Consider the following 27,115-nt stretch of genomic DNA (forward strand, 5'->3'; position numbering starts at 1 on the left):
TCCATCTTCGGATTAATTTTTGTGTCTGATGTGAGCCAAGAGCCCAAGTTCATGTTTTTGCATATGGATATTACTTGTTCTAGCGTCACTTGTTGAGAAAACTCTAAGTTCTTTTCCTTTTAAGCTATATTACTAACTTTCAGTCTTGGTTATGCTAATGAGAAGAAGCCTTCATTGTCTGAAGAAGTTGGAGGAGGGTGAAGGGAAGGAGTTGGTCTTTGTCTTGGCCTTATTGTAGGGAGCTCTTGCACACAGTTGCCCTTTGCTTGATTTCTCCCTGTTAAGAAGGTATCTACAGACTCTTTGTAAACAATTAAGAGAGTTTTAGCAAGCTTGGCTTTGGTTAAGAAGATGCTGTTATCCTCTCCCTCAGAGGATGGTTATGAAACTTTAACACACAGGCTGGGATAAGCTTAGGATAGAATAAAGCAACTTCAACATTTGTTAAAAATAGTCCTAGCGTGCTCACTTTGACAGCACATATACTGTAAAATTGGAACAGTACAGAGAAGATTAGCATGGCCCCTGTGCAAGGATGACACACAAATTCGTGAAGCATTACATATTTAAAGAAAAAAAAATAGTCCTAGCATGAATGTTTCTAACTATAAAACGTTTATTGTAGAAACTTTGGAAATTACAAAAAAGTATAAAGAAAAAAGCTTTCTACCCTGATCTTTGCTGTTCTAATTTTAGCTAAACAGTACTTTTAATTTTGTGTGAATGATACATGGACTCTGGACAGCATGGTTCCTTGGAAAAATTTTTGGAGCTACTGAGGGATTCAGGCCTGTTTATTGCATTTCTCAGCGGAAGGGAAAGAAACAGAAGCTAACATTTGAAGGGCATCTATTGTGAGCCAGGCCTTGTACCTCACAAAACCTTATGAAATATTAAAAATGTATTAAAACAATATTAAAATTTTATTCTCTCTTCTTTTCTGCCTGCCTCCCTGATTCCCTTTTACAGGCTAAATAATTTGTCCAAAATTACTTAGCCCCAGTGTATGATAGATCTGAAAATGAGGCAAGCCTTAGTTATCTTTCAGTTAAAATCTTCAACCTGTGCTTTCTTTTATGGCTTGAAGGGCTTTTAAAAGAAGAAGAAAGGTGGGGGTAATTCTGCTTTTCTTATGGTTCATGTCCTTTCCCTTTTATTCTCCATCAGATTTAGAAGTCCCAAGGTCCCATTATGTCTTGCTCAAATTACGGCCTGATTCTCTTCGCCTTTGTCTGTGCTATGCTCTCTGAGCCTTGATTTTAACTTTGGCGTTTGTTAGCTGAACAGAAAGGTAAAGAGGAGAGCTGGAGTGTCTAACAAGAAAAATTCCTTGAATTGGATTGATTTTATCAACAATTTTAATTTATTAAGCAATAACTAATAACTAGCTGTGAATCCCAGGCAAGTTTCTCAGTTTCTTCTGTAAACGGACTCAACAAAGATCCTTCTATGGTATATAAGCATTCCTAATTTTTGGTGTGGAGCCCTGGTGGCGTAGTGGTTAAGAGCTCGGCTGCTAACCAAAAGGTTGGCAGTTCAAATCCACCAGCCACTCCTTGGAAACCCTATGGAGCAGTTTCTTCTCTGTCCTGTAGGGTTGCTATGAGTCAAAACCGACTCGATGGCACCTAACAACAAGTTTTGTTGTTAGTGGAACTATGAGGTAAGTTTCTGGGGATATGGTCAGAGTGTCTGCCATTAAAAAAAAAACCTAAACCAAACCCGTTGCTGTCAAGTCGATTCCCACTCATAGCGACCCTGTAGGGGCCAGTATTTGAAGAACCTCTGTCTTCTTCTGTTATTGTTGTCTTAGAGTCGCCTCCAGTTCATGGCAGCCTTCAAACTATTTGCATTTGAGTTTTAGTTTTGGTATTCGGTCTCTTTATCCTGGCTGTTTGTTAATGTTTAAGAAGCATCAGTTGTAGTGTACTCTTTTTATGTAAACAGCATGGAGAAAAGGGAAGGATATTAGTGATCCTGGAGCCTCATTTTCCTTCTTCCTTCATTTAGGAGATTTTTATGACAGTCAAAGCCTTCTTGACAGCCAGCTTTCCCATTGAGGCCCTCACTTTACCAAATAGAATAGCTTATTCTAATCAGTTGTTTATGTTGTTGCCATAGTATCCTTTTTGGAAACGGTCTGGTTGATATGTTTGTACAGGAATCCAACTCCCCTCCTCGCCCAATTGGCATTTGCCTGCAGAATTTTTTTTCTTGTAATTCAGACGTAGGCTTGGGGGTGTAATGAGTACAAAGGGAGGTGGGATGTTTGGACTCTGGACAGTTACAAATCAGTTCTTTATATTAACTCATTCTGTTAATGGCTAAACTATTTTGTTTAGTGACTTAGGGCTTTCCCATCCATTTATTCCTGACACATGTTATGTTTGGGCTGAACATTAGAACTAAGGCTAGAGTAGAACACCTCACTGCCACATCATGCTCATAAAAACAAACAGAAAGATCCAAATTTGGTAGCTTCACTGATTTTAACATATTTGGACCAGTGAATCAGGATGCAGAATGATAAAAGGTGGTTTAGGAGGTGTGGAAAAGGAATCATAAAGGAAGTAAAAAGTGAATTGTTTACTTAAACATCTTTCTAGTGCCAGTGAACTTTTGACTTGGTTGCAGAATGAATACTCATAAGAGTAAGGAGTTGTTTGGAGTAAGAGCTTTACTTTGCATTGACTGCCATTTTTGCTTTTTGCATGTTCAGAAAAATGGGGAAGAAAAGCTGTTAGGGGTATAGTGAAACACCAACAAACAAAATGTAGTCCTTTTAGGATGCCTAAGAGACAATACAGAATCAGCTTTAATCTTTTTCTGAAAACATGGCCACAAAAGTTTTGTGGAGAAGGGATTACAATTTAAAGTTTAGCGAAGTTAACACTAGGACTCTAGCAAAACTCCTGGTGAGTGAGTTGAGTTCTCTGTGGCTTTCTACTTTCCTGTTTGGACCTCTTATCTCCTGGAGACTTTTCCCCAACTCCCTTGGCCTTGGATATTCAATTCCCGTTACAGAAGTTAACTCTTCATGTGGTACACTCATCATAGCTGTTCTGAAAATGGTTTTACAGCTGAGGAAATTAATGTAGAGAGAAGTTGCAGAGTCACGGGTATTGTTTTTCCATTTAAAGTCTTGTCTTCTCTTAAAGTATATAATACTTTAACTGTTCCCTTGTTTTCCCTCTTTCTATGTGCTCCATCAATCAAAAAGCCCTTGTCCTCTGATCTCTGATAAGTGTTGGGAAAATGTCTGATCAAAACAGTTCTTTGGAATGAAACCTCCCTAGGGTTATTTACATTTTTTTAAAGGTGCTGGATAACTCTAATGAATACACAGCACAGTGTAAAGGCATTTTTTTTTGAGGCCTCTACAGTACCAGAGAAAATGGTGAACAACTTGGCATCTCACTAGGTAAAGGTTTTATCTCTAAACCTACATTTTTAGATATCACAGTGAGAATTATAGGCTATAATGCTACACTAAGCAAGGGGCAAAGTGAGTAAATACCAGCTTACTTGCTAACTGCATGACTCCATTCTTCAAAGTGTGAAGATGGATCCAGTCCTCACCTTCCTACTTCTCCGTCCACGTCACCAGTGCCCAAGTGACACTCTACCCTAGCCACCTGGAACTGGGTCAGAGCTTACAAGTTAGAATGCCTTCCTTCAGACTGCTAAATAGGCAGATGCCAGCCCCTGCTGGCTTTCACTGCCCTGTGGGTGGGTTCATTAATTCCCTAAAACGACTCACAGAATCTCACAAAGTATGCCATACTTATGACTACAGATTTATTACAACTAAAAAGGATACAAATGAAGAGATGCATAGGGTGAGGTCTGGGAGGGGTCCCAGTGTGGGTTCTGTGTCTCAGGGGAGTATGCTGTCTTCCTTAGAGCAGATGTTCTTGCCAACCAGGAAGCTCATCTCAGCCTTAGGGTCAGGGCTCTTCTTGGTTTCCCCACATGGCCATGTTAGATTACATCATGCCTCCTGAAGGTTAGTCAACATCAGGACCCCAGGTGGTCCCACTTGGTCTGGTCAGCCCCTACTCATTAGCTTCAGGTGTGGTCAGCTCCCAGGAGCCAAGACCAAAGGCCAAATTGCTTTTTGCTAGGTGACTCACCACCTCACAAACGCCATCCCTGAAAGTCTCCCAGAGAAAACTGATTGGCATGTTTTAACTTTGGAGACAGAAAAGTAAACTGTACATCTTAGGCTTTTTAGTAATCATTGATACAGAAATAATTTAACCAGAAAATGTAGTTATTTATAATATTCTGTTTCCTGAAATAATAGAATATTCATCTAGTTGTATTTTCTTAGCTGCCTGTCATAGCATGGAAATAGTTTATATAGCAGTGTACTCTGATAAGCATATTTAATTCCATCTTCCTTTGGGCTCCCATGGCACTGTGATTTATCTTTGTGATAGTACTTACTTACAGACTGGCTTGGGGAGAAAGATAATCAGCGAACTGTGAAACAAGTCAGGCTATAAATTAAATTAAATGAAATTAATTAATTGAATGTGGCAGGAATGGAGAGAACAAAAAATCATTAATATTTGTCTCATAGTAATGCCATTGAACCTGAAGTTTTTTCTGTTTCTTTTGACTTAGTTGTAGAAGTGCCTTGGTGAGCAGCCTAGTATTGCTAGAGTTGTGGTAGCATCAGGAAAAAAAAAAAGATTAGTAATTTGGGACTAGGGAGCTTGGCTTTGTTGTGAAAAAAGCAAGGATCCCATGTAAAGATTTGATCAGAGAATTGACACACAAATCATATCCAAATTGTAGGAAGTGGAACCTTGTGATAATGTGAAGGATAGATTATGCTTGGAGTCAGGGACAACAGTAGGGAAGCAGTGGTTCAGGAGAGAGGCTGAGGACTTGGGCAGTTATGATGGATGAGGAGACTTTGTTGAGGTAGAATAAATAGGATTTCTTGAGAAAGAAAGAAGGAGGTGAAGAAAATAATAATTACATGAGAGCTTGTGGTGAGGCCGTTAATGGGGTCATAGGACAGAATGAGGGGATAGACTTGGGTGTAGATAATGAATTTGGTGCAGAACATCCATGGGGAGGTGTCTGCTAGACAGCTGGCAATTAGGGTAGGGAGCTTAGAAGAGAAGTTAGGGCTAGAGAGTCATTGTGGAGAGCGGTCTGCATATAAGTGATAGGTGAAACTGAGGGAGTGGGATAAGAAGATAGTTGTTGAATGTGGGCGCAGTCTGGAGTTACATTACCTCATTTGCTGGGCCGGGTAAACGTGCCTTTTCTTCCTACCCACTTTGCCCAGCCCCTTCCAAAGTTTTAGGCTCTGATGAAGAATATTTAATTTAAAATCCACCACATCATTAAATGTTGTTTAAATAAATAGTGTGCTTTTAAAGACAGCGTAAATATCCGAGTTTCACCATACGTTCTGTGAGAGGCGGTACAGTGATGATTAAGGGCATAGATTCTAGAGCCAGACTGCCTGGGTTCTGAACCTTACTCTGCTTGTTACTAGCTGTCCACTACTGGTTGTGTGACTAGGGGCAATGTATTCAACTCCTCTGTTGCTCTGTTTCCTCTTCTGTAAAGTGGAGGTAACATTTAGAGTTATTGTGAGGATTCAATGATTTCTTAAGTGAAAAAAACCCTTTTTAACAGAGCCTGGTATGTAGTAAGCTAAATGAGTCCAGATGGTAAATTAGTATATCCAGAGCCTAATAACTCATAGTTAAAACTCACTGTTGAGTGTCATTGAGTCGATTCCAATTCATAGCAACCTCATGTGGCAGAGTAGAGCTGCCCCATAAGATTTTCTTGGCTGTAATCTTTATGGAAGCAGATTGCCAGGTCTTTTCTTCAGTGGAGCCGCTGTGTAGGTTTGAACTGCCAGCCTTTGTTGCTTAACTGTTCTGCCACCAGGGCTACCATAGTTAAAACTTACTCTCGCAAATTCTTTGCCTTTGCTCCTAGTAACCTTAAAACCACTGAGCAAAAATTGATTTGAGTTTCTCTTCTCCTTTTTCTTTGCTCTGAGTTTGGCGGGTGATCAGGGAGTGAAGCTGGAACAGCTCTGTGCACCTTTGGGTTGTAGATGAGGTAGGAAGTAGAGCCACAGCAATAGATTTTGTGCCTTTTGCTTTCTTCTCATCCTACCACATTCTCCTCCTCTGTGTAGATGCTGCTGTCAGTGGCCTGCATGGACTGTACTGGGGCTTGAAGATGAGCTGTAGTTAATTGAACTGATTTTTTCCAGTACTCCAGCCAGCTGCTGTAATCATTGCCAAGAAAGTTTTAGAAGACACCACATGTTGGAAAAACCATCCGTGGCCTACCCCAGACTAGGTGTGTGTGTGTGTGGGAGTGTGTGTGTGGGAGTGTGTGTGTGTGTGTGTGTGTGTGTGTGTGTGTGTCTCACTTACCTCACCCCCTCCCTCTGCCTCTTGTATAGGTGTAGCGTTGGTGGGAGTGGGTGGTCAGAGTCTGAGTCTCATTCAGTTCTGCCATTGACAAGTTACCTTTGAGGGACTTATTTTGATTTTCTATAAAATAAGGGGGGACTGACTATGAGTCAGAATCTACTCGATGGCAGTTGGTTTGGTTTGGTTTTAGAGCTACATTAAGGTCCTGAGTGGTGCACATGGTTTGTGCTTGACTACTTAAACCTAAATTATAGCAGTTTAAACACACCCAGCGGTGCCACGGAAGAAAAATATGACAGTCTGCTTCCATAAAGATTACAGCCAAGAGAACCCTGTGGAGCTTGGTTCTATCCTGTAATACATGGAGTCACCAGGAGTTACAGTCGACTTGATGGCAGTGGATTTGGTTTTGGTTTTTGGAGCTACTTTACGAATCTCTGGATAGTGCAGAGAATTAATGTGCTTGGCAGCTAACCGAAAGGCTGGCAGTTCAAGTCCACTTAGAGGTGCCTTGGAAGAAAGCCTTAGTGATCTACTTCTGAAAAGCCAGCCATTGAAAATCCTGTGGAGTATAGTCCTACTCCGACATGCATGGAGTTGCCGATCAGAGAATGTAATAATACCTTGATTATTTCATGCAAGAAAGAAAAGCCTAATGGTTTTGGAGTTTCAAAGTTTTGAGAAAGAGGGATAGGCTGGAAGTAGAAATCCAGCATATAGCATTTTACAGCTCTCTCATGTTTTGAGGGAATGTATGGTATTTTGACCTTGTGCTTTTGTGAGGTATGCCTTCCAGATTGGCATGTGTGGTAGCCACTCACTTTTAGCTAATTATTAGTTTTCATGAACACCTTTTTTTTTTGCCCAGCTAGAATTTCTCAGAAAATTGGCTCAGAGCGTCTGAAATAATTTAAATAGGGCTCTTGCCGATGTGCATCACCAATCAGTTAATTAGTGTTTGAGGACCCAGTATATGACTGTCTTAAGTTCTCTGCCCTCATGAAAGTCTTCCTGGGGAAAAAGTCAGGCACACAGATACATGATCCTCTTCATTCCACTTTCAGTAAATGGCATCACTGGCAGTCGAGTCAGGCAAGGCAAAATCTAGAAATCATCCTTGGTGCTCTTCCTTTCTCACTCTCCATATTTATTATATTATCAACAAATCTTGTTGATTTTTAATATCCTAAATATCTGTTGTCTACCCTCCTTTTTCCATCTTCATTATCACTGCCAAAGCTAGAGCTTTACCTCTTGCCTGAATTAGTACCACAGCCTCCTAACTAGAATCTCAGTATCTAGTTCTGCCTTCTTTCATTCTATTGTTCATGCTATATAACCAAGTGATTCTTTTAAAGTTGATCATAACCTTTACTCTTAACAACCAAAATACTTCACGGGGTCTAGTAGCTAACAACAACAACCAAAACCAAACCAAATCCATTGCCATTAACTCAATTTTGACTCATAGCGACCCTATAGGACAGGGTAGAACTGCCCCATAGGGTTTCCAAGGAGCACCTGCTAGGTTTGAACAGCTGACCTTTGGATTAGCAGCCGTAGCACTTAACCACTATGCCATCAGGGTTTCCAACAACAACAACAGTAGACACTAAATGGTCTGTTCCCTACACTTCTCCAGCTTCAGTTCACAAAATATTCCTTGTTCTTTTTGCTTTAGCCACATATGTCTTCTTTTAATTTACCTACTCTCTTCTGCTGTGGGGTCTTTGTACCTGATAGAGTCTTTTTGTTGTTGTTGTGAGGATTTTTTTTTTAAAAACAATTTTGTTGTTGTTGAGAATATACACAGCAAAACATTCAGCAATTCAGCAGTTTCTACATGTGCAATTCAGGGATGCTGATTACATTCTTTGAGTTGTGCAACGATTCTCACTCTCCTTTTCTGAGTTGTTCCTCTCCTATTAACACAAACTCATTATCCCCTAAGGTTCCTATCTTATTTTTCTAATTGCTGTTGTCAGTTTGATCCCATATAGATAGTTCTTAAAAGAGCATAATGCTCAAGGCAGACCTGTTTTACTAGTTAAGCTAAAGTATTGCTGGGTTTTAAGAAGACTTTAGGGGATATTTTTGGTTTCAGGTTTAAAGATTATCTCAGGGCAATAGTTTCAGTGGTTCATCAAACCTTCATGGCTCTAGGAAGTCTGGAGTCCATGAGAATTTGAAATTCTTATCTGCATTTTCTCCCTTTTGATCAAGATTCTTCTATGGAATCTTTGATTAAAATGTGCAGTAATGGTAGCTTGGTATCATCCAGTTCTGGTCTTGTGGCAAAGGAGGTAGTTGTTCATGGAGGCGATTAGCCACACATTCCATATCCTCCTCCTGTTCCTGACTCTTCTTCCTCTGTTGCTCAAGGTGAATAGAGACCAACTGTTGTGCCTTGGATGGCTGCTTGTAAGCTTTGCAGACCCCAGGCAGTACACATCAGACTAGGAGGTAGAACAAAAGCACTAAACACGTTATTAGGTCAATTAACTGGGTCCCCATGAAACTATGATCCTAAACCTTCAAACCAAGCAACCATATCCCATGAGATGTGTGGTTATTCATAAGCAGCCCCAGCAGCTACTCCGTTTTTGTTTTTTGTTTATCATCGTTGTTTTGCCAGTTCAACTTTCTACAGGTGTACAGCTTATTAATCATAAAAAACCCATTGCCGTCGAGTTGATTCCAATTCATGGTGTCTCTGTAGGGCAGAGTAGAACTGCCCCACTGAGTTTCCAAGGAATGCCTGGTGGATTTGACCTGCTGACCTTTTGGTTAGCAGCTGAACTCTTAACCACTACGCCACCAGGGTTTCCAGCTTATTAACAGCATTTACAATAATCGGCTGTGCAATTGTACCCTTAATGTGATTTTTCCATCACCATTAACCCCCCTTTTCACCCTCCTGCCCCTGGTAACCACTAATAAACTTTAGTCTGTATACATTTGCCTTTTCTTCTCTGTTTATATAAGTGAGGTCATACAATATCTGTCCTTTTGTGACTGCCTTGTTTTGCTCTGCATAATGTCTTCAGGCCCCATCCATACTATAGCATCGATCAAGACTTCATTTCCCCTGCTTGCTAAGTAGTATTCCATTGTATGTATATACCACATTTTGTTTATCTATTCATCTGTTGGTGAACATTTAGGTTATTCCCACCTTTTGGCCATTGTGAATAGTGCCACAGTGAACACTGGTGTACAAGTCCTCTGCTTTCAAGTCTTTTAGGTATATACCTAGGAGTAGGATTGCTGGGTCATATGGTAGTTCTATTTTTAGTTTTTTGAGGGACCACCACACTGTTTTCCACAATGGCTGTACCATTTTGCATTCGCACCAGTGATGGATAAGGGTTCCAATTTCCCCGCATCCTGGCCAACATTTGTTATTTTCTGTATTTTTTTCCCCCTCCATCTTAGCCGTCATAGTGGGAGTGAAGTGGTATCTCACTGTGGTTTTCTAAGGTGTGTCTCTTGTAGACAGCATATTGGTGGATCCTGTTTTTTTATCCATTTTGTCACTGTCTGTCTCTTTATGTGTGCATTTAGGCCATTTACATTCAGTGTAATTATTGATAGGTATGAGTTTATTGCTGTCATTTTGTAGTGCTTTTTTTTTTGTGGTGCTGATGTTTTCTTTGTTCCTTTTACTCTCCTGTGCTGAATTCCTTTTGTTTGTGGATATTTTTTCATTTGCTTTTGTAGATTTTGTTTTTAACTGAGACTTTAGGTTTTTCTTCTTCATTTTGATGAGTAGGTATGTTAACTTTCTTTGTGGTTACCTTGAAATTTACTCTTATCTTCCTAGGTTTGAACCAGTCTATTATTACGTGGTATCACCTTGCTTTTCTCTCCTTTAGAAAGTTGTTTACCTCCACTGTTTATCCCCTCTTTTATTGTTCTGATGTTGTTGTCATTTACAGATTAACCTCTCTGGTTCCCTGTTGTAATTCTTTTGGTTTTGGATAGTCCTTGAGAGTTCATTTCCTAGGTTATTATCTGACTGGTACAATCTTGCGTCCTAGATTCAGGCTGTGGTCTGATGTTGTTTGTTCTCAGACTGAACGACGCCCTTTAATAAGTCCTGTAAATTTGGTTTGGTTTTTATATATTCCCTTAATTTCTGTTTATCTGGAAATGCCCTAATTTCACCATCATACTTGAATGAGAGTTTTGCAGGATGTATTATTCTTGGTTAGCAATTTTTTTCTTTCAAGGTTTTATATATGTCATCCCATTGCCTTCTTACCTGCATGGTTTCTGCCGAATAATCAGAGCTTAGTCTTATTGTTTCTCCTCTGTATGTGACTTTTCATTTTTCTCAAGCTGCTCTCAGGATTCTTTCTTTGGTTTTGGGAGTGTGATTATGATATGCCTTGGTGATTTTCTTTTGGGGTGTGTCCTATATGGGGTTCGTTCAGCTTCTTGGATGGTCAGCTTTTCATCTTTCATGGTATTAGGGAAGTTTTCTGTCAGCAATTCTTCAATGATTCTGTGTTTTCCGTTTTCTCCCCCTCTTCTGGAACTCCGATCACTTGCATATTTTTGCTTTGATTGTATCCCACATCATTGTCAGGGTTCCTTTATTTTTCTTGGTTCTTTTTTCTGATTTTTCCTTAAACAGAGTTGTATCCAAGTGTTTGTCTTCAATTTCACTGATCCTGTCTTCCACCATTTCAAACCTGCTCCTCAGCCCTTCTATGACACTGTCCATTTCTGAGATCTTGTTGTTTATCTTTTGGATTTCTAATTGTTGTTTTTGTATGATTTCTAGTTGTGAATTTTATTTTGACATTTTGTTCCCGTATTTTCCTGAATTCTTCCATTTTTTTTGTCTGTATTTTCCATGAATTTGTCTATTTTTTCATCATTTTTGTCTGCGTTTTGCTTCAACTCTTGCATAGCTCTTAGTATTAGAGGTTTGCAGTTCCCTATCAGATAGTTCTAGTGCCTTTTCTTCTACTGGAACATCATCTGGTGTTTTATTTTGGACACCTACTGGAATGATCCTGTCCTGTTTTTTAAATATGTTTTGATATTGTCTGCTGTCTTTGGGACATTCGGTAGTTATTTTATTCATTTATTGATTGTAGATTTGTTCCATCCTGCTTTTTTGTTTCATTTGGTTATGTCTGAGCAGGTGGGCTGTGTGTTTTTTGTTGTTTTCTCATCTTTGGGCACAATACTTTTCACCTCCTTGTCCAATGGGCAGGACCAGTCACTCAGCTATGGTGCAGCAGGGCAGGTCCAGCTGAAGGGGAGGGGCTGGGATGGGTTGTTTGTGGCATGTACTGGGGCCGACAGGGCGGGCCAGGAATCAGTGCAGAGCATGTTCCGGTAGTCCATGCTTGTGCTGCTCGGGGGTGTGATGTTCAGTGCATGGTGCAGGTAGGCAGGAAGGAGGGGGGAGATTGTGATGTGTGGAGCTAAGATGGGTATGGCAAAGAGGAGAGAGAAACAGGAGCCAAGAGCAAAGAAACAAAAAAAGAGTGCTAAGGGAGCTTGTTATTGGAGTGGAGAGATGAGAAACTGAGAAACGGAGAAAAGCAAAAAGGTTAAAAGAAAAGCCCCCAGGGATCCCACTGGTGCAGCTGCAAAGACCGGGGAAGTGGCTCCCTGGACTCGAACTACAGCCTGGCCCGAAGGGGTAGAGATGTCACACAGTGCTAGGTATTCAGGAGACAGGAAAAGACAGTAAATATAGAGAGACAGGAAACTGAGAAATGAAGAAAGACAAAAAGGAAAAAAGAAAAAAAAATGCCCCCAGGGATTTCACTGGTGCGGCTGCTGTGACTGGGGAAGTGGCTCCCAAGCTGCACAGTAGATCCCGGCTAGAAGGGGCTCCCAAGATGTGAAAAGAAAAAGAAAACCAACCAACCAACAAACAAAACACAACAGAACAAAAGAAAACAAAACAAAGCCCTGGGGATCCCATCAGCATGGCGATGGGGGTCGGGGAAGCAGTTCCCCAGTGGAGTGGCACTTCACAGCCTTTCAAGAAGAAGCAAAGAGGACACAAGTAGCCAGGTGTTCGAGAGAAAGGAGGGGGAGGTGGTGAGAGACGTGGAAGAAACCAAAAGAAGCAGAGAAAAGCAACACCAATAACAAACAAATGGCACTCGGGGAGCTGGCCATTGTCTACAGGGCAAATCCAAGTGGCACAGGGCTGAAGCTGGTGCCTCCCGGCCCAGAGACTGTGGCTGGCAGGAAGCAGAGGAGGCCAAGCTGGGGGGAGTGGTGGGCAAGAGGAAGGACGGGGGGTGGGAAAGCGTATATCGCTGTTTACCGGTTGTTCTGTCTCCTGCTGGGAGCTCCATGAAGCTGCTTTCCCGTACTCCCTGTCCACCAGTCTCTGATGTGGGAGGGGAGAATCCTGTCGGCATGGACCCTACACTTCCTGGCCGGCAGAGTGACTGCAGCCACCTAGGAAGCAGCAGAGGTCAAGCATGGAGGAGAAGGATGGAGGGGTTAGAAAGCATATATCACTGGTTACCGGGTGCTCTGTTTCCTGCTGCAAGCTCCGTGAAGTTACTTGCCTGTATTTCCTGTCTGCTGATCTCCGACAGGAGTCCAGGATGGTGAATCTGTGCCGCGTTAGCTGATAGGGGACCTCTGCAGGTATCACTCTTCGCTCTCTGTTCTCTCAGTTTCTTATTCCATTCCGTGCTTGGTTGAGTTCTTTATCTCTTCATTTGATGCTTACGGTTCCAGGACTGACGTTTGTCTCTGTTTTAGTTTTTCGGGTCTTTGCTGTGGAGGGACAGCATGATGCTTCTGTCTGTAGTGCCATGTTGACTCCGCCTCCTTCATTGTGGTTTTGATTTGCCTCTCTCTGATGGCTAATGACGCTGAGCATCTTTTCGTATATTTGGTGAGTATTTGAATGTCCTCTTTGGTGAAATGTCTATTCAAGTCCTTTGCCCATTTTATGATTGGGTTATTTGTTTTTTTGTTGTCAAGCTGTTGAAGTTTTATGTCTATTTTGGTTATTAGATTCTTGTCAGATATGTGGTTTCCTAAGATATTTTCCCATTTGGTGGGTTTTCTTTTTACTTTTTTGCTAAAGTCTTTTGATGAAAAAAGCTTTTAATTTTTACGAGTTCCCATTTATTTATTTTGTCTTTTGCTGTTTTTGCTTTTAGTATTATATTAGACAATCCATTGTTGAAAGCTAGGCCTGGCAGCATTGCCCCTGCTTCTTGTTCTAAGAATTTTATGGTTTTGGTTTCCATATTTAGGTCCTTAATCCATTTCAAATTTGTTTTGTGTAAGGCGTGAGACATGGATCCTGTTTCCTGGAAATCCAGTTTTCCCAATGGCATTTATTGAAAAGACTCTTCTTTCCCCATCGAATGGGCTTAGCACCCTTGTCATAAATCAGTTGACCATAGATATGTGGGTTTATTTCTGGACTCTCAATTCTGTTCCATTGGTCTGTGTTTCTACTGTTACACTAGTACCAGGCTGCTTTGATTACTGTAGCTGTATAGTATGTTTTAAAATCAGAAAGTGTGAGGCCTCCTACTTTGTTCTTTTCTTTCAACTTTGTTTTAGCTATTTGGGGCCTCTTCCCATTCCGTATAAGGTTGAAGATTGGTTTTTCTATTTCTGTAAAGAAGGCCATTGGAATTTTGATTGGGATTGCATTGAATCTATAGATTGCTTTGGGTAGTATTGATATCTTAACAATATTAAGTCTTCCAACCTGTGAACATGGAACATATTTCCATTTACTTAAGTCTACTTTGGTCTCTTCCAGTAGTATTTTGTAGTTTTCATTGTGTAAGTCCTTCATGTCCCTGGTTAGATTTATTCCTAGAGGTTTTATTCTCTTAGATGCTGTCGTAAATGGAATGGTTTCCCTAATTTCCCTTTCAGATTTCTCATTGTTGATAGAAACCCGACTGATTTTTGTTTGTTGACTTTGTACTCCGCAACTTTGCTTAATTCCTCTATTAGCTCTAGAAGTTTTCTCATGGACTCTGAAATTTTCTGTATACAGGGTAATATCATCTGGGAGTACTTCTTTTCCAATTGGATACGTTTTATTTCTTTTTCTTGTCTTATTGGTCTGGCTAGGGCTTCTAACATAATATTGAATAGAAGTGTCGAGAGTGGGTACCCTTGTCTTATTCCTGATGTTAAGGGGAAAGCTCTCAGTCTTTCTCCATTAAGTATATGTTGGCTGTTGGCTTTTCATATATGCTGTGAATCATATTGAGGAGTTTCCCTTCTATTGTAATCTTCTTTTGGGTTTTCATCAAGAGGAGAGTTGAATTTTATCAAATGCTTTTTCTGCATCCATAGAGATGATATGTGGTTCTTTTCCTGTGTTATATGTATTATGTTGGTTGATTTTCTAATGTTGAACCATCCCTGCATTCCTGGAATAAATCTCACTTGGTCATGGTGTATGACTCTTTTAATATGCTTTTGGGTTCTGTTCCCTAGTATTTTGTTGAGGATTTTTGCATCTGTATTTATAAGAGATACTGGCCTGTAGTCTTCTTTTTTGGGGGGGTGTCATCATCTGGTTTGGCTATCAGGGTTATGTTTGCTTCATAGAAGGAATTAGGTAATATTCTTTCTTTATCTTTTCAAAGAGTTTAAATAGGATTGGTATCAATTCTTCTTTAAATGTTTGGTAGAATCCCTCAGCGAAGCCATCTCATCCAGGAGTTTTTTTGCTGGGAGATTTTTAACCACTGATTGTCAATTTTATTGATCTTTTTGAAGAACTGACTTCTGGTTTTACTGATTGTCTCTATTTTTCTGTTTTTGATTTTATTTATTTCTGATCTGATCTTTGTTATTTCCTTACTTCTTGTATGTTTAGGCTTAGTTTACTCTTCTCTTTCTAGTTCCTGGAGTTGTCGAATTAGGCTGTTAATTTGAGATCTTTCTATTTTTTTATGTAGGCATTTATTGCTATAAGTTTCCCCCTTAGTACTGCCTTCACTGCACCCCGTAAGTTTTGGTATGTTGTGCTTTCACTTTTATTTTACTCTTAAGAAATTTGTGATTTCTCCCTTAACCTATTGGTAGTTTAATAGTGTGGTGTTTAATTTCCATATGTTTGTATATTTTCCATGTACCTGGAAGGTTCTTATTCTCTGCCTTTATTTGTTTCTCAGCTCTTAGCCTAGCCATTCGCTTCCTCAGGGAAGCTTTTCCTTCACTTACCCTACCAGGTGAAATCTCCCTGTTATTTGTTCTCATAATACCAATACCTTACCTTCATAATATTTGTCCTAGTTGCATGTTTTCATTTATTTGCATGGTTATTTTATTTTGTCCCTCACTGACGTGTAAGCCCTCTGAGGGTACAGACTAAGCCCTCTAAGGACCTATCATTGTATCCATACCCCTGGTATATCTTCTGGCATTTGGTATTTATTAGTTGAATGAATATGTGAAGTTTATGTAATTTGAGATCACAAAAGTAGCATTCTGATATGTATAAAACAATTATGTAGCCTGTGTAGAAATAGTAGTTCCTGGGTGGTGCAAACAGTTAAGTGCTCAACTACTCACTGAGAGGTTGGCTATTCTAATCCACCCAGAGGTATCTCAGAAGAAAGGCCTAGTGATCTACTTCCAAAAGGTCAAACCTATGAAAACCTTATGGAGCACAGAGTTCTAGTTTGATGCATGTGGGGTTGCCATGAGTTGGAATTGACTTGACGGCAACTTTCCCCCCCTTTTTTCTTCATAGAAGTAGCTATAATTTTGTAATGAAGACAGAGAAATGGAGTTGGAGAATAGAGTATACTGATGACAGCAGAGACATGGACTTTAAATTGAATCTTGAAGGATGTGTTGGATAATGTTATTCTAGACTGTGGAAGTTGGTTATACCCTTGGAAATGCAAGCCAGGTAAAGGAGGTACCCTTTTTTTGTTTTGGAGCAAAGTAACGCCAAATCAAACATGGTGTGGGAAGACTTCAGCCATAGTTTCCGTGACTTCATTGGGTTTTGGTGAGCTACTCGACAGGCTTTAATGTTCTTTATTCTGCTTTCTGAACTTTATTTAAGGAAGGAGTGGGGAATGAGATAAACCAAAAAAAGTAGATGTGTAGTCAGAGAATGACAAAACCCCTGATTTGCTTTTTAAAATAATGTATTTATTTCTGAAACAGTAGTTCTTCAATAAGATGGAAAGGATATATGCCTGACTTGACTCTTAACATTAACATTCTTTTTAACAGCTTTTTGAGATGCAATTCACATACTATACTTTTAATTTGCTCATTTAGATTGTACAACTCAATGACTTTTTAGTAATTCATAGAGTTGTGCAACCATCTCTATGATCAGTTTTAGAACATTTTCTAAAATCTTTAGCAGTCATCTCGACCTAACATTTAATATCTGTTTTATTTTGAATAACTCATTTAAGCTCTCTGAAGCTTAAGATCACTTTTTTAGTGTGGTCTCTTAATAGCCAGCTCAAGAAATTGAGCCAGATTAGTCCCTCCTTTAACCTGAGAACCCTAATTCATTTTATTGACAGAGGAGAGATCTTTGGCCATTAAAAATCACAAGTCTATTTCTGTGCATGTATGCTACCTTAAGAGAGGTTTCTTCTGTGGTTTCTGTTTGGGTGTTTTGAAGTAGATCCGAAGTGCAGGGTTCACTTGCATCTGTATTAAATTTCATCTTGGTAGGTTTGGCTTCTCACATACATCCTTGGAATGTCCTTTTAGCCTTTCAGGGATTTTTGATCTTCAGTCTTCCTTCTAACATATTAATATTTTTATATGATCATTTATCACTAAAGTTTTCAAGTCCTTGGTAAAAATATTCATCAGAATTTTATGGGGGTGAAGGTACAAAAGAGTTGCAGTTGCCTATATTAGAAATCTGCTCCTTGTGGATATTCATAAATTTTCATTGCTCTTTGTGAAACCTTTATGGGTTGAGGGTGCCAGCATTATACGGTTGAGCTTGCTGGACATGTTCTTCCACACTGCTTCCCAAAATTCCTAGAAAAACAACATGCTTTATACTAGAAGTACATGCTGTGGCCTATAAGCACGGACAAAAGGATGTGCTGGGGGCGGGGGGGTGGTGGATTTTAGTCACACTATGCTAATGCCTGAAGCTACTGATATCTTCAGTTTGTTCACAAAAGTATCATGGGAGATTTTGGCAAGTGTTTTGGTGACATACAGACAAAGTTTTTGGTTTTTTTTTTTTTTTTTAATTGTGCTTTAGGTGAAAATTGACAGCTCAAGTTAATTTCTCATACAAAAATTATACGCATATTGTTATGCGACACTAGTTGCAAACCCTATAATGCAACAGCACACTCCCCCTTTCCACCTCGGGTTTCCCGTGTCCATCCAACCAGCTCCTATCCCTTCCTCCCTTCTCAGCCTGCTTCTGGACAGGAGCCGCCCATTTGGTCTCATGTGTTTGCTTGAACTAAGAAGGAACACTCTTCACGAGTAATATTTTATGTTTTATAGTCCATTCTAATCTTTGTCTGAAGAGTGGGCTTCAGGAATGGTTTTAGTTTTGGGTTAACAGAGTGTCCAGGGGCCATGACTTCGAGGGTTCCTCCAGTCTCAGTCAGACCATTAAGTCTGGTCTTTTAATGTGAATTTGAGTTCTGCACCACACTTTTCTCCTGCTCCGTCAGGGACTCTCTGTTGTGTTCCCTGTCAGGGTGGTCATTGGTGGTAGCTGTGCACCATCTAGTTCTTCTGGTCTCAGGCTGATGGAGTCTCTGGTTTATGTGGCCCCTTTTGTCTCTTGGACTAATATTTTTCTTTTGTCTTTGGTGTTCTTCATTCTCCTTTGCTCCAGGTGGGTTGGGACCAACTGATGCATCTTAGATGGCTGCATGCAAGCTTTTAGGACCCCAGACGCCACTCACCAGAGTGGAATGCAGAACATTTTCTTAATAAACTTTGTTATGGCAGTTGACCTAGATGGCCCGTGAAACCATGGTCCCCAGACTCCCGCCTCTGCTACTCTGTCCACGAAGTGTTTGGTTTTTCTTTAATCTCTGCTATTAATCCATTGAATGAAAAAAGTTAACATATGTTAAATTAAAAAAAAAAAAAAAGAGAAAAGAAAAATGAACTCAGTCTGGCATATTTTATTCATGGGCATATGCTAGGTTTTTAGAAGATTGCTTACCTTTCTAAGGCTCACAAAATATTCCTTTACTAAATTTCTGTCTGGCATTGAGATAAAATCCAGTAGATTACAGATTATGGAATCTACCCTTTTATCACAAATTACTCTTGTTGTTTCCTAATCTTCCATCTCTTTTATTCTTAAATAATCTTCTTTTAGGACTCAAGGAATATCTTCGTGGCCTGGCACAAACTCCTTTAAGTCAGACACTCTGACACTGTCTCTGTATCTTGGGATGTTAATTCTTTTTTTGCTGTTATTTATTCTACATTATCTAGTCTGGTGTTCATTCTCATTGGAAGAAAAGGAGGAAATGAAGTAGTTGAGGAGCTCTTTTATGTACTTCCTTTTGTACAGCACCACTTTGAGCAGTGTGTCTTATTAGGTGCTGTTGAATGCCTTTCAACTCATAACGACCCTATATGACAGAGTAGAACAACCCCATAGAATTTTTAGGCTGTAATCTTTATGGAGTAGATTGTCAGAGCTTTTTCCCATGGAGCTGCTGGATGGGTTCGAACCACCGACCTTGCAGTTAGCAGCTGAGCACTTATCTTCCTTGTTTGTCTTGCCTCAAACGTAATTGGAAAAACAAAAGCCCTTTTTGTAGTCCGTAGCATTTTTCTAAGTTTTAGATCATTTTTGGAGTAAAGAATCATACCCTTTTTGGCTTTTCATTCTGAACTTTAGTAAGTTCACCCTTCTTATTGTAAGTAAAATCCAAAAAACCCAAAACCAAACCCATAGCTGTCAAGTCTGTTCTGACTCATAGTGACCCTATAGGATGGAGTAAAACTGGCCCATAGAGTTTCCAAGGAGCGGCTGCAGAGGTGTTTAATTGCTTAGTCAGGTATATACACCGAATGTTTTAGGTTAAAGAGGCCTTTTTACTTTGGGTGGAGATGACTATTAGTAAGATAGAAACGAAAACTAATTCTGACCGCCCCTTCTTAACCAGAACCCAGATAATAAAGACTGTACTGCCTCAGAGTCTATAGGACACTGTCTGCCCTCATTTCGCATTTTCTTACAGCTTATGTTGGCCGCTTTCACCCCACAGTGGGTCCACTCAGTTTGTGTAAAGTCATTGGCTATGAGGTCCTGCTGTAAAGCCTTCTTGAAAAGTTCCTTGAGGTTATGGATCTGGGGAGGTATTTCTCTGTCTGTTCAGTACTATAACAATAATAAACAAACAAACAAAAAAACCCAAACCCATTGCTGTCGAGTTGATTTCCGACTCATAGCAACCTTATAGGACAGAGTAGAATTGCCCCATAGGGTTTCCAAGGAGCAGGTGATAGATTTGAACCCCCGACATTTTGGCTAGCAGCTGTATGCTTAACTACTGCACCAGCAGGGCGCGTTAACAATAATAACTACAATTTATTATCTGTTGTGTGCCAGGCACTGACTGTAGCTCAACAGTCTACTTATATTTCTTATTTAGTCCTCCCAACAGAGTTATATGAAAGATCTAATCCCCTTTTAACTGATGAGGAACCTGCAGTTTAGAGTTTAAATGAATTTCCCCAGACCTCATAGAAATAATTTATTCTATAGTCATCATTCTTTTTGAGCCCCCCCCCCGCCTTTTAATCAGTCCTTAGAAGCAACTTAGCTAAAATAGTGAGACATCCCTAGAATTTTAATGTAGGCCTGTTTGACTCCCAAGAGTAATTTTTTCTCACTGATATTGAGCTCCTGCTGCACTCTTGTACTGTGCCAGGTCTTTGGGGGATTTGAAATTGAAGACGACTCATTCTTGGCTTTTAAAAACTCTTTTATAAGGGTGGAGGAGAGCCATTTAGAGTTTTTTTTCTTTTTCTTTTTTAAAGAAGAGAAGACTCTCCCTACCTTTGTTTTGGGAAGAAGTGGGCTGATTCTGTCCAGCTATGTGCAGATTTGGAGCTGTAGTTGAAGTAGGTGGTGATCATCTGTCTCAGCATCATGGCACCTGTTTGTAGCCTTGGACTCCTTGGAGTGATCTGTATGTCACTCTCTACTTGAACTCAAGCCTTGCCCATTGCAGACATCGGTTACGTGGTAACCAACAAAATGATTTCCCTTTATTTTAAAGATGTAGCTCTTCTATTTACTGTGTCTGCCTTCACATAAAGAACTCCAGCCCTTGCTGTAGAGTGACTTACAGTTGTGATTACATACTTAATTGTAGTGAATGCCTCACTTGACCTTTCTTAGCCAAAGGCCCAAGGAAGGAGGTTTGAATATTTGACTAATAGAAGTAATTCCCTTCAAGGGGTGAGACATCTGCCTTGAGCAGTTATGAAGAAAATACCAAGTGCTTTGAAATATGGGGCTGTTGAACACAGCAGCTCACAAGTTGCCTCAGAATTCCAAGCAGCGGTAAGACTGCGAGGACGAGGATTCCACCCAGGCATCAACCGCTCCATGGGTGTTATGTTCATCTGATCAGAGCCTGAACACACAACACGCTCCGAGAGCGTTAGCACATGGAAAGTAGCTTTTATTACTTACAAAAAGAAGTAGACAGCACCCCAGAACAAATGCGGATCCATTTTTGAGCCGGTCCCCTGACTTGAAAAGGCTGTGTGTGTGGAGATGATGACTCTACTATACATACCCTGCTTTGTAGACAAGGGACTCAGAGGGCCTTCCTTGAGCTGATCCCCCCTGGCTGTGTTGGCTAGTTAGGTGGGTTAAAAAACTCTGCTATGTGTACTCCCACCTGGCATTGTAGGTGGGGAACTCAGAACGGTTCATGATGAGCTGATCCCCCCTGGCTTCTGGAAGCTGTCTTGATGGAGAACTGTTCTCTGCATGCCTCCACCTGGCACTATAGGTGAGAGACCCCGAAGTCCCTCTCCCAGCCATTTTTATATACCCCAAAGCCTACAGGCTTCACTACATGGAACACAATACAGATTTTCCTGCCTGGCCACCTGAGGAGGGGGTGATTAGACATGTGAGTGCCAGCGGAATCAAATTGAATCTTTTTATCTCTGCTGCTTAGTATTTAGACTGTTAGGCTTCAGAGAGGAGGAGGATGGTGGTTTCTTCCTGAAACCTAATGATGCTAATGGGGGAGGGGAGGAAGATGGAGTAACTATAGCCATACAAAGGGAGTAACTTTGTGGGCCAAATGAAGGACTTCTTCTTCACAGTCTACCCCTCAGCTGTTGTTTTGCCCGCTGTGTTTAGGCATGGTCAGTTTTATAAGCTCACTGCTCCTCTCCAACATGGGGGTGGAGGTTTGTCTCCGTAGGGTTGTTAACAACCAGGATGGAAAGGGTGCCTGTCCAATACCTGGACACTGTATCCATGACTACCACAAGCAGGGTGATCAGGCCTGCCTGTAATATTGACCTTAGCCAGGGTCCCTATCCATCTGGTAGCAAGAACTGAACAAGTCAAACAAGGAAGAATCAGGTGGGCTCACTGTCTACAGCCAGTGAGCTTGTTCTTAGATCTAAACATTTAAGGGCCCAGTACAATCAAGGTTCTGCCCTGGTATAATTACATAGGTCCTGGTATCCCCTACGTATTGTTGTTATGTGCCGTTGAGTCAATTCTGACTTGCAGGAACTCTATAGGACAGAGTAGAACTTCCTTATAGGGTTTCGTTAGCTGAAATCTTTATGGGAGCAGATCTCCAGGTCTTTTTTTCCGTGGAGTGGTTGATGGGTTTGAACCTGTGATCTTTCAGTTAGGAGCTGAGCGCTTTAACCATTGTTCCACCAGGGCTTCTTAGGGGGCTCCATTTGGCCCATGTATGTCCCATGATCTAATCATCACTGCAACTACTTGGCTCTGCCACTTCTCACATGGATAGAGTTGTGGACTGCGTAGTTTAGGACCAGAAGAGCCAAGGGATCACCATATGGGAAGGTGAAGTAGGGTTCTGGATGGCATGTTCTGCAGTCCATGAGGTTTCTTGCCGATTCCCCTTTCCTGATTTGTTAAGTAGTTGTTGTTTGCTGCCGTTGAGTTAGCCCTGACTTGTGGTGACCTTACGTGTAACAGAATAAAACTTTGCCTGGTCCTGCACTATTCTCACAATCTTTGGTATGTTTGAGCCCATTGTTGCAGTCACCATGTCAGTTCATCTCATGGAGGGTTTCCCTTGTTTTTGCTAACCCTCTACTTTACCAACAATGTCTTTTTCTACGTATTGGTCTTTCCTGATGACATGTCCAAAGTAAGCAAGATGAATCTCACCATCCTTGGTTTTAAGGAGCGTTCTGGCTGTACTTCCCCCAAGACAGATTTGTTCATTCTTCTGGCAGTTGATGGTGTATTCAGTATTCTTCACCAATACCACAATTCAGACGTGTCATTTTCTAGCAATATATGCTAATTATGGAAATTCTGGAGTACGTGGGACTTAACTCATTGCAGTTAATGTGCTGGGCTGCTAACTGAAGGGTTGGTGGTTTGAGTCCACCCAGAGGCCTTGGAAGAAAGTCCTGGTGACCTACTTCCAAAAAATGAGCCATTAAAAACCACGGAGCACAGTTCCACTCCGACACACCATAAATTGGAATCGACTCCACAGCAACTGTTTTTTTTTTTCTTTTCTCTCCCCAACTCATTGTGGAAATTTTAGGATATGAAGTAGAAAAGTAAAAATCAACCATAATTGCACCTCCGGGAATAGTTACTGTGAACGGTTGAGTCTGTCACCTCCCCTCCCCTTTCTATGGTTTATGCACTTTATATTATAAGTACTTGCACATATTATTAAGTTCCTCTTACTCATAGTTTATATATCAAATAACATTAATCATTTCCCTAATGTTTTATATATATATATATAAATTATTTACAGATCTTTTTAATCATAAATAAAAATACATTTTTTACATGATAAAAACTATTTGATTTTTAAGTACCTTGCCTGGCAGTCTGCTTTCAGAAGTTAGCCAGTGAAAATCCTGTGGAGCATAACAGTCTGATCCACGACTGATCATGGGGATGGCACAGGACTGGCTTTTCATTCTTCTGTTCGTGGGATGACCAGGAGTCGGGGGCTGACTTTATGGCACCTAACAACAACAGTATGTATTATCCAGATTTGTGCTGTCTTGAAACTTAGGGAAATTATTTCGTATAGTTGGTAGTTACCAGAACTGTTAGTCTTTTTCCCCTCAAAACAATTTTATTTTAAGAATTTTGGGTAAATTTTTCTTAGAAGCATTATATATTTTATTCTTACAGATTACTTGAATATCTGAGATAAAAATTTTGCAGGATAGGGTTGACAGAGTAGAGATGACAGATAAAGGAATCACTTGAAGTTAGAGCAGTAAGAGTAATCTGAAGAACAAAGAGAGAAGAGATTGAAATAAAAATGAACAGAACTTCAGACACGTGTGGAGCAATTTAAAAAAGTCTATGATACACATTTAATTGGAGTTCCAGTAATAGAAGAAAGAGAATGGGGCAGAAAAAATATTTGAAAAATATTTTTACATTTCCTAAATTTAATGAAAGGAGTAGAAATCATTACTGGTTTACTGTTGTTTATATGAAAAAAAGGACAGTCAGCATTGAGCCTAGGAAGAATTGAGCTTGATTGTCCTACTTTTCCCCAAATGTCTGGGCTTAACAAGCCTGACTGATTTCAGTCCCTGTGTGCTTCTTTCTGGGTCTTACAGTTCCACACTGTTACGAGAATTGGTAGATTAAGTTGGAGCCAAGACCAAATTGCACAAAATGATAGAGCACGGTGGTTTTTTGAAACGTGCCAGGGCTGGTTTCTGTTGGAGGTTTATAGCAAACAGTGGGTCTTTTTGTGTGTGCTGCTTTTCTTCTGCCTTCCTTTCATGGTACCCTCTTCTTGTTTCTGAAAAAGGGCAACGCGGAGACTGATGCATTTGAACCAGAGAGGCTATATCAAAGACAGCAAGTCCTGTTGATATTGGAGTCAGCTTTGGCAGCAGGCAACTTCTGGGGAGGCTTTTGTTGGGTCTTTGCTTGCTTTTCCCAGGCGACTTGCTGGTTGTAGAGCTGGGACGCACTTGGTAATGAGTCGTTTTTAATGTACCTTGGTTGAAATGTGCAAGCCTGATTCTTGTGATTTTGACCTTCATGTTTTTAGAAATGTGTGCTTGTGTGCTCACACGCAGGCTGATACCCAGCTACTAAGCACTTGTGAGGCCATAACAGCTGTTAAAAATTTTCATTACTGTCCAAGCCCCTGTATCTTACACCTCCTTGCCCTGGCTGCCCTTGGACCTCCCCTGAGACCGCCTCCCTTCCCACACAGCCCCTATGATCCAGCAACCAAAAAGTAAAATAAAATTAACTTTTGGTAAAATTGGTTGTGGATTGATTGTGATGTGATTAGTCACATCACCATTTTAGAATATAGCTCTGGTGTTTTATAGAGTAGTGGAGTTCTCAAGAGATGCCGTGGTTTCCAGGTGAGTTCCATTTAATCATTTTCAGAAGTTCTGTTCTGCTTTGAAACATGACTGCCCTGATTTCAGTGATCCATATGTTGTAATTCTGAGTTATTGCTTGCAGGTCATTTCTGGTGGACCCACCACCATCAAGATAAAGTGTTAACCTCTTTAACTCTGTTATTTCTTTTTAGCCTGAGGAGAGCAGAATAATAAGTAAAGGGCAAACAGAACAAGTAAACAGCTTAGGGCATGAACTGGATTTGGAAAATTCTGTATAAACTCTGACTTAAAGCTTAATTAACATTTTGGGAAGGAGTTTAGGCCTTAACTGCTAAATTTTTTTAGGTCAGAGAGCACTACTTCTGTGACGATTTCCTCCATTCCACCACCCTTTATACTTGGTAAATAACTCTAGAATTATCACTGCCTTGTAATTAGGTGTTTGCATATCTGTCTCTCTTAACAGATTGAGGATTCCTTGAGGGCTGTGACTACCAGTTGTATCCCTAGAGTAGCACAAAGGAGCCCTCATGGTGCAATGGTTAAGCTCTTGGCTGGTAGCGAAAGATCAACTGTTTGAACCTACAGGCCACTCAGCGGGAGAAAAGACCTGGAGATCTGTTCCTGTAAAGAGCACCCATTGCCATCAAGTTGATTCCAACTCATAGCAACCCAATAGGGCAGAGTAGAACTGCCCCCATAGGATTAGGATTTCCAAGGCTGTAACCTTTACGGAAGAAGATGGCCACATTTTCCTCTCGCAGAACGGCTGGTGGGATTGAACCATTGAACTTTCAATTAGCAGCTGAGTACTTAACCACTGCACCACTACGGCTCCTTCCGTAAAGATTACAGTCGAGGAAACCCTAGTGGCAGGGCTGGATTAAGGCATGTGAGGGCCCTAAACATTGATATTCTGTGGTCCTCCCTCTGTTTACCCATGCATTCGAAGGGTATGTGTGAGTTATATACATGGGTGTGTGTGTGTGGGTGTGTGTGTGTGTGTGGGTGTGTGTGAGTGAACTGTCCATGACATAACTTCTTTTTAAATACGAGTATAATATTAGCAGTTGAATGCAAAAGTGGCGTATGCCATTTTAGCGGAATGAGATAAATTGGATTATAAAATTTTTAATGGATGTGGGGTACTAAGATTTTTACTGCAACCACATTTTCCGCAAAAAGAATATCCTGCATACAACCCCCACCCCCCACCTGTGGTTTCACTTTTCGCAGTTTTAGTTACCCGCGGTCGTCCTCGCTTTGAAAATGTTAAATGAATATACAGCATGGTGGAATCTCACGCTACCCTGCTCCATCATTCACATAACTTTTATTACAGTATATTGTTATATTTTATTATTAGTTATGGTTGTGAATCTGTTGCTATGACTAATTTATAAATTAAACTTTATCATAGGTATCATATATAGGATGAGTCATAGTATATATATGGTTCATAGTATATATGTATCTGCAGTTTTACGCATCCAAGGGAGGTCTTGGAAATGTATCCCCTGTCGATAAGGGGGAACTGCTGTATTCTACAAAAAAGAAAATGAGTCAGTGAACTTAGTTGTTTCAACAGTCAATATAAAATTCTGTTGATCTCCCACAATGTTTTGGATGTTGGCTATGTTAGTATTATATTAAATTATTACCCATTTCAGTTTATTGTACTGTGGTGGCTTGCATGTTGCTGTGATACTGGAGGCTGTGCCACTGGTATTTCAAATACCAGCAGGGTCACCTATGGTAGACATGTTTCAGTGGAGCTTCCAGACTAAGACAGACTAGGAAGAAGGACCTAATGGTCTTATTTCTGGGGGGGAAAAAAAAAAAAGGCCAGTGAATACCTTCTTCTCAAAGTAGAGTCGACCTTAATGAGGTGGATGGAGTCAGGCTTTCGGGACCTTTCATTTGCTGATGTGGCACGACTAAATGCAAACATCCATTAATAATCAGAACATGGAATATACGAAGTATGAATCTAGGAAAAGTGGAAGTTGTCAGAAATGAAATGGAATGCATAAAGATAGATATCCTGAAAGATAGATATCCTAGGCATTAGTGAGCTGAAATGGACTGGTACTGGTCATTCTGAGTCATAATCATATGGTCTACTATGCTGAGAATGACAGATT

General features: G+C 40.5%; 1 protein-coding gene and 1 non-coding gene across 4 annotated transcripts in view; both read left to right on the forward strand.

Moving 5' to 3' along the window:
- The window catches only part of AKAP13 (A-kinase anchoring protein 13), a 391,580-nt gene that overhangs the window by 46,757 nt on the left and 317,708 nt on the right, over positions 1-27,115 (forward strand). The gene's annotated exons all lie outside the window — the stretch shown is intronic.
- Positions 462-570, forward strand: LOC111819853 (U6 spliceosomal RNA). The gene has a single exon (XR_002823426.1). It is a non-coding gene; the product is annotated as a U6 spliceosomal RNA (small nuclear RNA).

Source organism: Trichechus manatus, unplaced genomic scaffold (genome assembly GCF_000243295.1).
Source record: "Trichechus manatus latirostris isolate Lorelei unplaced genomic scaffold, TriManLat1.0 scaffold00019, whole genome shotgun sequence".
In the NCBI taxonomy this organism is placed as follows: Eukaryota; Metazoa; Chordata; class Mammalia; order Sirenia; family Trichechidae; genus Trichechus; species Trichechus manatus.